The sequence below is a fragment of the Phyllobates terribilis genome, unplaced genomic scaffold (assembly GCF_046119375.1).
Source record: "Phyllobates terribilis strain yellow unplaced genomic scaffold, ASM4611937v1 Scaffold_1__5_contigs__length_1240528914, whole genome shotgun sequence".
NCBI lineage: Eukaryota > Metazoa > Chordata > Amphibia > Anura > Dendrobatidae > Phyllobates > Phyllobates terribilis.
The window spans coordinates 1,174,450,859-1,174,463,005 of NW_027362761.1; the positions used below are offsets into that span (position 1 = coordinate 1,174,450,859).

At 43.0% G+C, this 12,147-nt stretch overlaps 1 pseudogene; it reads left to right on the forward strand.

The window, feature by feature from the left end:
- The window catches only part of LOC141201006 (cytochrome P450 20A1 pseudogene), a 133,903-nt pseudogene that overhangs the window by 18,807 nt on the left and 102,949 nt on the right, over positions 1-12,147 (forward strand).

The following is a 12,147-nucleotide window of genomic DNA, read 5'->3' on the forward strand; positions in this document are numbered from 1 at the left end:
CACAGGGGCTGCAACACCAATAACAAGAGGCACCACTAACCAAACAACACCATGAAGACCAAGGAGATCTCCAGACAAGTCAGGGACAAAGCTGTTGAGAAGTACAAGTCAGGGTTGAGTTATAAAAAATTTCCCAATCTCTGATGATCCCCCGGAGCCCCATCAAATCCATTATCAAATAGAAAGAACATGGTACCACAACAAACCAGCCAAGAGATGGCCGCCCACCAAAACTCTCAGCCCGGGCAAGGAGGGCATTAATCAGAGAGGCAGCACAGAGACCAAAGGTAACCCTGAAGAGGAACTGCAGGGTTCCCAAGCAGAGATGGTATTATCTGTCCATACGACCACAATAAGCCATACACTCCATAGAGGTGGCCTTTATGGAAGAGTGGGCAGAAAAAAGCCCTTTACTTGCAACAAAAATTGTAAGGCTGGTTTTGAGTTTGCCAAAAGACATGTGGCAGGCTCCCCAAATGTATGGAGGAAGGTGCTGTGGTCAGATGAGACCAAAATTTAACTTTTTGGCCACCAAAGTAAACTCTATGCTTGGCGCCAAACCAACACAGCTCATCAGCCCAGGAACACTAACCCTACAATGAAACATGGTGGTGGTAGCACCATGGTGTATGGATGTTTTTCGGCAGCAGGTACAGGGAAAATGGTTTGAGTCGAGGGGAAGATGGGTGGTGGGATATTCTTGAGCAAAACCTGTTTGTGCAAGGAATAAGATCAAACCAGCACTATACAAGACTGACATACCTTCACTTGTGCTCGAGAATTTTAATGCAGTCGGACTGTTTTCACTTCCAGGGCAACAGGTTCAACGCCTAAGACTGGCAATGTCTTTGGAAAATACAAGTGTAGAGATGAAGGACGGCACTCCGTATCCAAATAAGATTTCCTTTATTCATTAAGACATTATAACATGGATGCGGGGGGAGCGGGTCACCAAGAAAACGAAGGTCGTTTCGCGTGCAAACAACACTTTAACGTCATATATCTTATCAATGGAATCTGCTTCTTTCTCCTTCTGGATCCAGTTGGATGAGCACATAGGTGGGCTGCGCTGCTGGAGTAAATCGATTCTTCAGAAATGATGATGAGAATAAGGTTTTTTATTCAGAACGTATTTAAACGTCGTACTGAAACACGCTGTGGTTGACAAACTTTATTCTCATCATCATTTGTGAGGAATCGATTTACTCCAGTTGCGCAGCCCACCTAAGTGTTCATCCAACTGGATCCAATATCTCCTGGAGGATTCATCTACCAGCAGGGGAGAGCAGTAGCTGTTTTCCTTCATGCCTACATAGGAGTTGTCCCTTCCACAACTCCACCACATGAGAGTAACCAGCACTCTCCTACTCTCCCTCCATAGAGTATCACCTTATTGTGCGCTCTGTTTCCCACTTCTAAATGTATTCTCTCTTCTCCAGGACTGATCATTCATTCTCAATTCTTGGGTAAAATCTGAAAATCTCTTACTGAAATAAGAGATGGTTGGTGCTGATAAGGTTCTATGTAGAGAGGAGGAGGAGGGAGAAGCTAGAGGAACTCACACAAATTCTGCTGTAAGTTCTCCTGAAACAACAGTGTAAGGGTATGTGCACACATTAAGTATTTGGTGCCGAAATTTCAGCCCCTTCTCTGTATCTCTTGGCAGTAACACAGGCACGTCTTTGATGCGATTTTGCTACGTTTTTTTTGCTGTGTTTTCGGTGCTGATTTTCCCCATTCATTACTATGGGTGAAATCTGCAGCAAACACAAAAAGAAGTAACATGCTGCATATATAAATCTGCTCCATAACTGCAAGGAAAAAACAAGCAACATGTGCATGAGACTTCAGGATTCTCATTCACATTGCTGGCACTAGGAAATCTTTCAGGTTTTGTGACAAATCTGTGCAGAAAAAAAAGCAACAAATCTGCAACACGTGCACAGGTTCTTCTTGCACTTAGGCTCTGATTCATCAAATTGTTTATGGCAGAAAAACTGGAGAAAAACAAAGTTGCGCAAAAATGCTGCAACTTTTGTCATTCTTAGGCTATGTTCACAGGTTGCATTTTTTCTGCAGGCAAAACCAGCTCTCTTGGCAGTAAAGAAGCTGCTTAAAAAAGCAGGTTTTGCTGCATTTTTTTGCTGTGTTTTTGCCATTGTTTTTGCTGCGTTTTTCAGGTACATTTGTCTCTTGTGCATGCTGATACAGTTTATTACCTATTGAGCACTGATACTGAAGTTGGCTGACGCAAGGTAAGGTTTAAATATTAGAGATAGGATAGGACTGACTGTCCCGATGGGTACACCTTGTCGTGGTGGGATGGCTTTTATGCTTTTTTAATCAAAATAGTGATAACCAAGTATCCTATGTTATTTACAGGTACTATTACTATTTACTTACTACAGGGTATATGCTCATTTTGTTGTTTTTCTTGGTTTTTCTTCTGTAAAATGGCCACAGTGTAAACATGCTCTTACATGCTGCACGTAAACCAACTTATGCTCCGGCTCCTTTCTTTGGTTTTGCTGTAGTTTCTTGTACTCTTTACAGACAGGGGCTTGGCTCCCCCTTTTTGAGCTAGGCATTTTTTCTATATAGCTTCCCATGGGCAGGTGTTTGCACAGGCGGACCCCCGTCCTGCTCTGCCCTTATTCCCATTGAAGTCGACTGACACAAGGTAAGGTTTTAATACTACAGATATGATAGGAGTATCCTGACTGGGTTCACCTTGTCGCAGTGGGATGGCTTTTACTCTTTTTTGATCAAAATAGTGTTAAATAAAGTACCCTATGTTATTGTCATATACTATTACTATTTACTTATGTACATACTATGGGATATATGCTTATTTTTTTATTTCTTGGGTTTTGCCCATGACATGTTATTACTTCATACACCTGGTACAGGTTTATGTGTGCGGGTGCTGAGCCCACATGACACGGGGCAAGTGCTGGCTGTGTTATACAGCTGGCATCCTCCTCTTACAGGACCAATCATATCTGTTTAACCATTTAAATGCTGCTGTCAATTTCTAACAAAGACAATTTAGTTTGGCTATTGGGGCGACAGTGACTGCATGGACTTTATCCTGCAGGTTTAATATAAACCTTAATTCTCTCTACTTACCAGAGACTTTTTATTTTTGTTCTGGACAATTTTTCAATAAATTACAGACAAACAATATTTTTTACAGACATATTGGAAAACCATACTAAATCCTTATGATTATAAGTGACACATGTCTACAGCGCATAATCCTGATATGAGACATCAGCTGCATTCACTGTACAATGATGATAATTACAGACAACATAATCTGTAGTTTGAAAAAAATCACGGATGCCCTACATTTTTTTTACGGACAGGGAAATAAAGTCCCCTTTTATGGACTGTTCAGGAGTTTCTGGACGGTCGGGCACTCTTCAATGTACTAAAGACCGAGGAGATCCTCAGCAGTGGTGAGTGGGAGATGTGTGTGAAAATTACCAGATGGACACATGACAGTAATGACAGTCTTTTTTTTTTCATGTTTATTACAACTACATTGTGTTACATAGATAATGCTGTATATTTAATGAAGAAGCAGCAGGAATTGATAGCAGCCGCACATGGACTGTTATAGTGCATAACAATGCTGCCACCTAGTGGTAAAGCCTCGCACAAGCTTCGGTGTTAGGGATCCGCAAGATCCACTTTGTGATTTTCTTATTAGTTCCATGTCTACAATAGGGATGACTGGACCCGTGGAAGTTCGGGTTCGATCGTACTTTACTCCAAAGTTCGGCTCGGGTACCAGAACTGTTCGGGAACTTGAACCCCATAGAAATCAATGGGGACCCGAACTTTAGAGCTGGAAAATATCTCTCTCTTTCTGGTTCGCTCATCTCTAGTCTCCAGCTACAAGAAAGACCTCATTATACCAGCACCATCAGTCCATGTAAGGCCTCATTCAGGTGTTTTTATGGATAGAACACATATCCATTATAGACTATTGTGCTGTTCATGTGACGCCTCTACTCAGAGAAGCCCGTGTTTTACCCTGGGTGTTGGGGGACTCGGTGTCGGGACCTATGATGGAGAGGTGGGGTGCAGCAGTGGCCCGGGCCCGACCCGTGCTCAGGGCCGTCACATTAGAAAGAGATGGTGTGGGCTTGTCCGGGTTGAGTGGCTGATTAACGACTACGCCACCTGTGGTGCCTGGTGAAGAGTCACCAGCGCCGCTACAGTCCGCTGAGGCCAGATGTCATGGCGGCCAAAGTTCTCACTGCTCCCCACAGGCGGAGCAAGACCTCAGGGCAGGCAAACAGGAAAGAGAGGGGGTGGTAGTGCGGGGAGTACGGGCACCGCGTCGCATGGTATGGCGCGTAATGAACAGTCCGGAGGCCATAGGGGTGAACTTCCAAGGCTTTACTCACTCAGAGATGACAGTGGGAAGGCGACTCCCTGCTCCCCGCGGAGTCCTGCGGCCACCATGGACGGGGGTCCGACTACCTCCGAGAAAGTCCAGTGTTCGGTAGCGACCCTACACCAGAGTGTTCCTGCACTACAGCATTCACCCTTTCCCGTCTGTGCGTGTGTGGATAGGCCGGGTCTCCCTCTGAGCTCCTCTCAGGACTAGGGCACGGGTGGCAATTCCTCTCCATCCGATGCCCGGTGGGATCCTCAGGGCATAACCGGGCTTTCCCGTCCAGGACATAGAGTACAAGGTTGGGTGTCGGGGGCCGGTACCCCTCTTGCAGCCGGAATCCCTCTGAATAGATCAGGTAGGCGAGGACAGGTGGCGTGCTCCGCTCCGTCTGCATCCTCCCCGGGACCCATTTGCTAGGGAGCCACACTCTAAAGCTCCCGGGCCTTCTTGATCCTGGTCCTTGGCCGGGTTGAGACCTTCCTTGTCTGCAACCTACCTCTCGTCCCAAGGCCAGCGTACAAGGGCTGTGTCCCTTACCGGTACAGGCCCACACAGGATCTGCGCTCCCGGAGGGAAGTCACATTTACACACAGTAGTTTGACAGCACAGTACGACCACTAGAACCGACTAACTAGGACCAAAAAACCAAGATCAAAGATGGCATTCTATTAAATAGGAAATCTAAAGTGTAACTTACTGGTAAGTCCTCCACCCTCACCCACTAACTGGTTCCTACCACTTTGTGTTCCCCAGTCTCCCTGTAACCAGGGGAGCAGCACCTGGTGCATACTAGCTCCCTCTGGTGGAGAAGTGTGCTGTTGGATGCAAAAGGTTAGGTCACAACTATCACACTGGGCTTACCTCAGAGGAGGAACACCACACTCCATTAGGGAAGTGCAGCATTCCTGTGGCGGTCAAACCCTCAGGGGCGCCACATTCACATGTCCATGTTCTTTTTCTGGTTTGCAAAAAACAAAATAGTAGGTATGTCCGATTTTGATCAGTCACAGATCAAACTGACCCATTCAAATCAACGGGTCCATCAAAAAAAAAATGGACGACCTGACGGACACTAACCATGTGTCATCCGAGTGCTGCCTGTCGTTTACTGCCTAAGTTCTCATTCAGACATCCATTTTTTTCACGTATGTTTCATATTGGTGATTTTCACTGATAGAGCACATAACCATTATAAACTATGCAGCTGTTCACATGTCAATTTTTTTTGTGGACTTCTTGACCACCAGAAAAGTCTCAGAGACTTGTCCATTTTTAATTTTCGCCATAGATCAAAACTACCCATGCAAGTCTGTGGATCCATGGATATTACGGGCAGCATCAGTGTACAACCTGTGTGCTGTCCAGGATTAACATCGCAATGGTACAAAAATGGCCAGGATTTTGGACTAAAGAAAGGACCATGGTCTAGAATGAGGAAAACTCCCAAAACAAAACAATGAAAAAAGAACATGAGGAGCATAAATATCCGAGAGGTGATCTGAAATTAATCAAATAACCTTATGCTACACAAAGCAGCAGTGTGTTTCAGGTGTGCATTAAAATACATCCACAGGTGTGTCTCTAATTAACTCAGATGTTGCCAAAAAAAAACTATCAGAAGCTTCCGAACACATGACATCATCATATGGGCAGTCCAGAATTGTTTAAAGGCATAGTAATCTTACTGTATGTAAACTTTTGACCTTGCAGTAAGTAATAAAAATGCCTTAAAACATTCTCTCTCTCTCATTATTGTGGCATTTGGCAAATATTAAAAATTATGGTAATCATAATTGACCTAAAACGGGAAAAGGTTTATTCTGATTTCATATCAGATATTGAGAAAAACATGAAAATGTGTCTTTTTATATTGGAGATGTTGCTTATCCATAAGGTTTTGAGGGGATGCTGGGAACCTTATTCCCCTCTAAAGCTGTTTTAGTGTATTTGTGTAATGTGAAATGTGTTATTTTTAGGATTGGCCATTAGATGGCAGCAGAGTCAACAAAGGTTTACATTTGTATTAATAATAATAATAATAATAATAATAATCTTTATTTTTATATAGCGGTAACATATTCCGCAGCGCTTTACATACATTATCGTCGCTGTCCCCATCGGGGCTCACAATCTAGATTCCCTATCAGTATGTCTTTGGAGTGTGGGAGGAAAGCGGAGAACCAGGAGGAAACCCACGCAAACACAGGGAGAACATACAAACTCCTTGCAGATGTTGTATTACGCTTTCCTCTTGGTAGTTGGGGGCACATAGAGGGTTAACTTAGGATGGGCCTGGCTCAGTGACAAGGAGGAACTGAAGGATCTCTGGGAGTTTAGTTTCGGCCATCTTAGTTCAGTTGTTGTTCAGTGACAGTGAAGAGTGGAGACGTGTCAGCAGGACATAGGAACAAGTACAACAGAAGGGTGTGTGCGTCAGTGAAAAAGGAAGGAAGTGTGAGTCAGTGAAAAAGGAAGGAAGTGTGAGTCAGTGAAAAAGGAAGGAAGTGTGAGTCAGTGAAAAAGGAAGGAAGTGTGAGTCAGTGAAAAAGGGAGGAAGTGTGAGTCAGTGAAAAAGGAAGGGAGTGTGAGTCAGTGAAAAAGGAAGGAAGTGTGAGTCAGTGAAAAAGGAAGGAAGTGTGAGTCAGTGAAAAAGGAAGGAAGTGTGAGTCAGTGAAAAAGGAAGGAAGTGTGAGTCAGTGAAAAAGGAAGGAAGTGTGAGTCAGTGAAAAAGGAAGGAAGTGTGAGTCAGTGAAAAAGGAAGGAAGTGTGAGTCAGTGAAAAAGGAAGGAAGTGTGAGTCAGTGAAAAAGGAAGGAAGTGTGAGTCAGTGAAAAAGGAAGGAAGTGTGAGTCAGTGAAAAAGGGAGGAAGTGTGAGTCAGTGAAAAAGGAAGGGAGTGTGAGTCAGTGAAAAAGGGAGGAAGTGTGAGTCAGTGAAAAAGGAAGGAAGTGTGAGTCAGTGAAAAAGGAAGGAAGTGTGAGTCAGTGAAAAAGGAAGGAAGTGTGAGTCAGTGAAAAAGGAAGGAAGTGTGAGTCAGTGAAAAAGGAAGGAAGTGTGAGTCAGTGAAAAAGGGAGGAAGTGTGAGTCAGTGAAAAAGGAAGGGAGTGTGAGTCAGTGAAAAAGGGAGGAAGTGTGAGTCAGTGAAAAAGGAAGGGAGTGTGAGTCAGTGAAAAAGGAAGGAAGTGTGAGTCAGTGAAAAAGGAAGGAAGTGTGAGTCAGTGAAAAAGGAAGGAAGTGTGAGTCAGTGAAAAAGGAAGGAAGTGTGAGTCAGTGAAAAAGGAAGGAAGTGTGAGTCAGTGAAAAAGGAAGGAAGTGTGAGTCAGTGAAAAAGGAAGGAAGTGTGAGTCAGTGAAAAAGGAAGGAAGTGTGAGTCAGTGAAAAAGGAAGGAAGTGTGAGTCAGTGAAAAAGGAAGGAAGTGTGAGTCAGTGAAAAAGGAAGGAAGTGTGAGTCAGTGAAAAAGGAAGGGAGTGTGAGTCAGTGAAAAAGGAAGGGAGTGTTCTCAGCAAAACTACAGTGTGACAGTGTTCTCCCGGACACTGGAAAGTTGGGGGATCTACAGTGAGGAAGAGACATTTGAGGAACCTTTCTAAGACAGGTGCTGGAGAGGCCCGAGAGCTGGATAGGCCCGAGAGCTGCAGTCAGATGGACGGAGACAGCGAGGTCTGGGCACGTAGTGGAAGAAGATAGTGGGAGAAGCTCCCTTAGGAAAGATTGGTCTGAGAGTAGTTCCACGGCGAAACACATCGACCCGGGTGGTGCTGCATTAGTAATATGGAGGTCCTCTGCCTAAACTGTGAATTGCCAGTAATGTTTGCCACAAGTATTCTGCCGTCACCAGTAACCGCCAAGAACGTGCCTCTGCTTGGTGCAGAAGTGAATAAGTCTAATTTCTGCTATCCTTTGTATGATGATTGTTTGATAAAAACCAAGTCCATTTTACTTGTCAAACTGTCCGGTCTCCTCCTTCTGAAGTCTAAAAGAGTCGACACCCGGGACGGCGGGTCAGAAGTGAGTATGGAGGTCTCCTCCACAGTGTCCCCACAACACACACCCAGGGATTCTCTGAGTCCCCATTGTCTGTAGCGGGTGTCGGGGTGAAGATCCAAACACTGAAACTGACATGCCACTCGCCACTGACTACCACCCTGTGCTTGTGCATGTCTAGCTGAAGCCCCAACTAATATTGCAATGGATAGATAGATAATACATTTATTTATTTTTTCAAACTTGAAAATCTGACACTGACCAAACACTGATGAGACTCGGATGGAAATCGCTGATTAAACTCCCACCATTTTTTGCGCAAATGAAAATCACTGATGTCTGAATGAACCCTAATACGTAGGAGAGGCTTGTTGGGTTTTTTTGCATATAAGAGGGCACACTGATTGGAAAAATAGGTAAAAATTGGATTCACTGACGAAAAACGACTTTTTTCTTGTATGCAAAAAAAAATGATGGCTTAATGAGGCTTCAATAGCTGGAATAATAAGATCAATGACAAGTTCAGAGGGACGTAAAAATCGGACTGAGATCGTATCGCAGTGCTCGTACTGGCTTAATATATCTCGATGCAGCTGTCACGCTCGGGTCGGGAGCGCCGCCGGCCATTCCGTGCATTGCGGTTCGATCTTGGTCCGAATTATACGGCCGTCTGATTGCACCCATAAAACCACTGATTGCGTCACATTTCAACCCTCTCACCTGTGATGATGCTGATGAGTAGCAGGGCGATGGGTAACTCCACTTACACTGAAAGCTCCTTTTTCTGTTATTGTAATTAGTGGCCAATTTTTCTGCCATTTTTTAATAGCAAAATGATCTCATGAGCCACAGCCAGATAAAGAAAGAGCAAATATCCCTTCAATCTTGAGTGGACCATGGGACTGATTTGGCCATTGGTCATTACAGGTCAAGATGACCCTTACCAATCACTATGTCCAGTATAGATGTCATTTAATGGGGTGAAATAGTCCAACTTCATGAACAGATTCTTCTTTATTTAGATTAAATCCATATGCAGGACATAAAAAGTCACGATGACAGGTGATCTAGCGTTAATGGAACGCTCGCCTCTACGCGTTTCAGGTGAACACTCAACCTGTCATTGTGACTTTTTATGTCCTATATATGGATTTCATCCAAATAAAAAAGAATCTGCTCATGACACTGCACTTGTTCTTCCTTTACTGTTTATCTGGGCTGTGGCAGAGCCGTTGACCGAGTTCCGAGTGGATGGGGTCAACATCAATGGTGAGCTGGAATCTACGTTATTGTATTTCTTATTTGCATTTATTTTTTGTTGAAGCTAGAGTTGAGGACCCCAAAGCTATAGCTACAGTATACTTTCCATATATCTGAGAAACATCTTGAAAGCTGCCAGAAGGAGAGACAATCTGGACTCCTGGAAGAATCGGCATTGCATGAACCTCCTACAAGGCAACATTCTTCCAACATCTTCTACAATGTGACGCCAGCGGAGGCAAAAACGGGACATACATAAAAATGTGGCATGGTTTGTTAAACAATGAGGGTGTTTATGCCAAAGAATATTTAGCCTGAATCTGGAGGACGTTTTCAATAGGTTGGCATGCAAGAGATTAAGGGGTTGCTTCCATATACCAAAGATACGATGGCACAAAGTAGGTCTGGGTCCCGTTATCAATTTTAGCTTCAAGTATTGTCTATGACCATGGGCCTTCAGACCAACCCTAAATGCCATCTAGTCAGTCCATCCTGCGTTCTTTGAGAGCAGAGCTTCTTTGATGTTGTTGTAGAGGATCCATGCAGCTTATCTTCATCTGAAGTGATAGAATTCATGTTTCTCCTCACGTAAATATCACACGGGGTGTCCATAAATCTCCCCTCATACAATGAATCTAATGATCTAATGTTCTCTGCAAGTTTTACATCTGCATCATTTTCCATGTGTAATTGGCTGAAGCTCCCAGCGAGCTTCTGGATAGTAAGAAACATAGAATGTGAAGAAGAAACACTGGCTTATTAATTAGACATGAAGCCCTGGGAGCCCGGCCACAACTCAGCACAATAACAGATAAAACACATTTTATGAAGAAGCCATTTTACTCCATTGCCAATACAGACAAACACCCCGAGGCGGGAGATTGATGACTCTTGAGAGTTTTAAAGGCCACAGTGCACAAATGCCTACGACAATATATATGACATTGTTTGTGCCATTTTATTGCAACAGTAAAGCTGGTGGCTCCTAAAACGGTCAGAATAATTATTTTTATGTTGCCGCAGTCCTGATCGAAGAGCTTCACATGCAGCAACGGTTATTAATGCCTGGGGTAAGGGACCACAATGCTTACTATGTCTATGGAGTAAAGATGTGTAGAACTCTTATATATGAAAGGTATATACAGCACAGACCAAAAGTTTGGACACACCTTCTCATTTAAAGATTTTTCTGTATTTTAATGACTATGAAAATTGTACATTCACACTGAAGGCATCAAAACTATGAATTAACACATGTGGAATTATATACTTAACAAAAAAGTGTGAACCAACTGAAAATATGTCTTATATTCTAGGTTCTTCAAAGTAGCCACCTTTTGCTTTGATGACTGCTTTGCACACTCTTGGCATTCTCTTGATGAGCTTCAAGAGGTAGTCACCGGAAATGGTCTTCCAACAATCTTGAAGGAGTTCATGCCTTCAGTGTGAATGTACAATTTTCATAGAAAAATCTTTAAATGAGAAGGTGTATCCAAACTTTTGGTCTGTACTGTATACTACATGGCCATAACTGTGGGCCTCCCATTCAATCATCAGGTTACTCCACTTAAAGCCATAGTTAACAAGCGCAAAAGTCAAGAATCACCACAAAGAAACATAAGCAATGAAATGGGTGGGCGCTCAAGGAGTCAGTGCAGCCTTAGCATGAAACATCAGCTTTCCAACAATCAGTTTATTTTCTGCTCTGCAAGATTCTCAGTCACTTGCGCTGTTTGTAGATACAGGATCATGCACAAAGGTGCATGTATAAAATCCTCTGCATTCATTTCCAGAACGGTGGCTCAGTGGTTAGCACTGTTTCTTTGCAGCTCTGAGGTCCTGGGTTCAAATCCCACCAAAGACAACATCTGCAAGGAGTTTGTATGTTCTCCCCGTGTTTGCGTGTGTTTCCTCCGGGTTCTCCGGTTTCCTCCCACACTCCAAAAACATAGTGATAGGGAATGTAGATTGTGAGCCCCAATGGGGACAGTGATGATAATATCTGTAAAGCGCTGTGGAATTAATGGCGCTATATAAGTGAGTAAAATAAATAAATATCACAAGACCTGTCTAGTATGATGCAAAAATAATGCAGTTTTGAAGGCAAAAGGCCGTCACCAAATATTGATGTGATTTAGATTTCTCTCTCTTTCATTCACTTTGCATTTTGTTAATTGATAAAAATAAACTATCAACACTTCTACTTTGAAAGCATTCTTACTTTGCAGCATTATTTATGTAGAAAAGTAAATATATTTACTTTAAAAGTTGGTGACAGACGTATTCAGTATACATATATATATATATATATATATATATATATACTGTGTATATATATATATATATATATATATATATATATACTGTGTATATATATATATATATATATATATATATATATATATGCGTGAATTTGATTTCAAATGTTGTAAAAAATCCTTTCTCACATCACCATAAGCAGGGGCGTGCATAGGAGTCATAGGGCCCCATAGC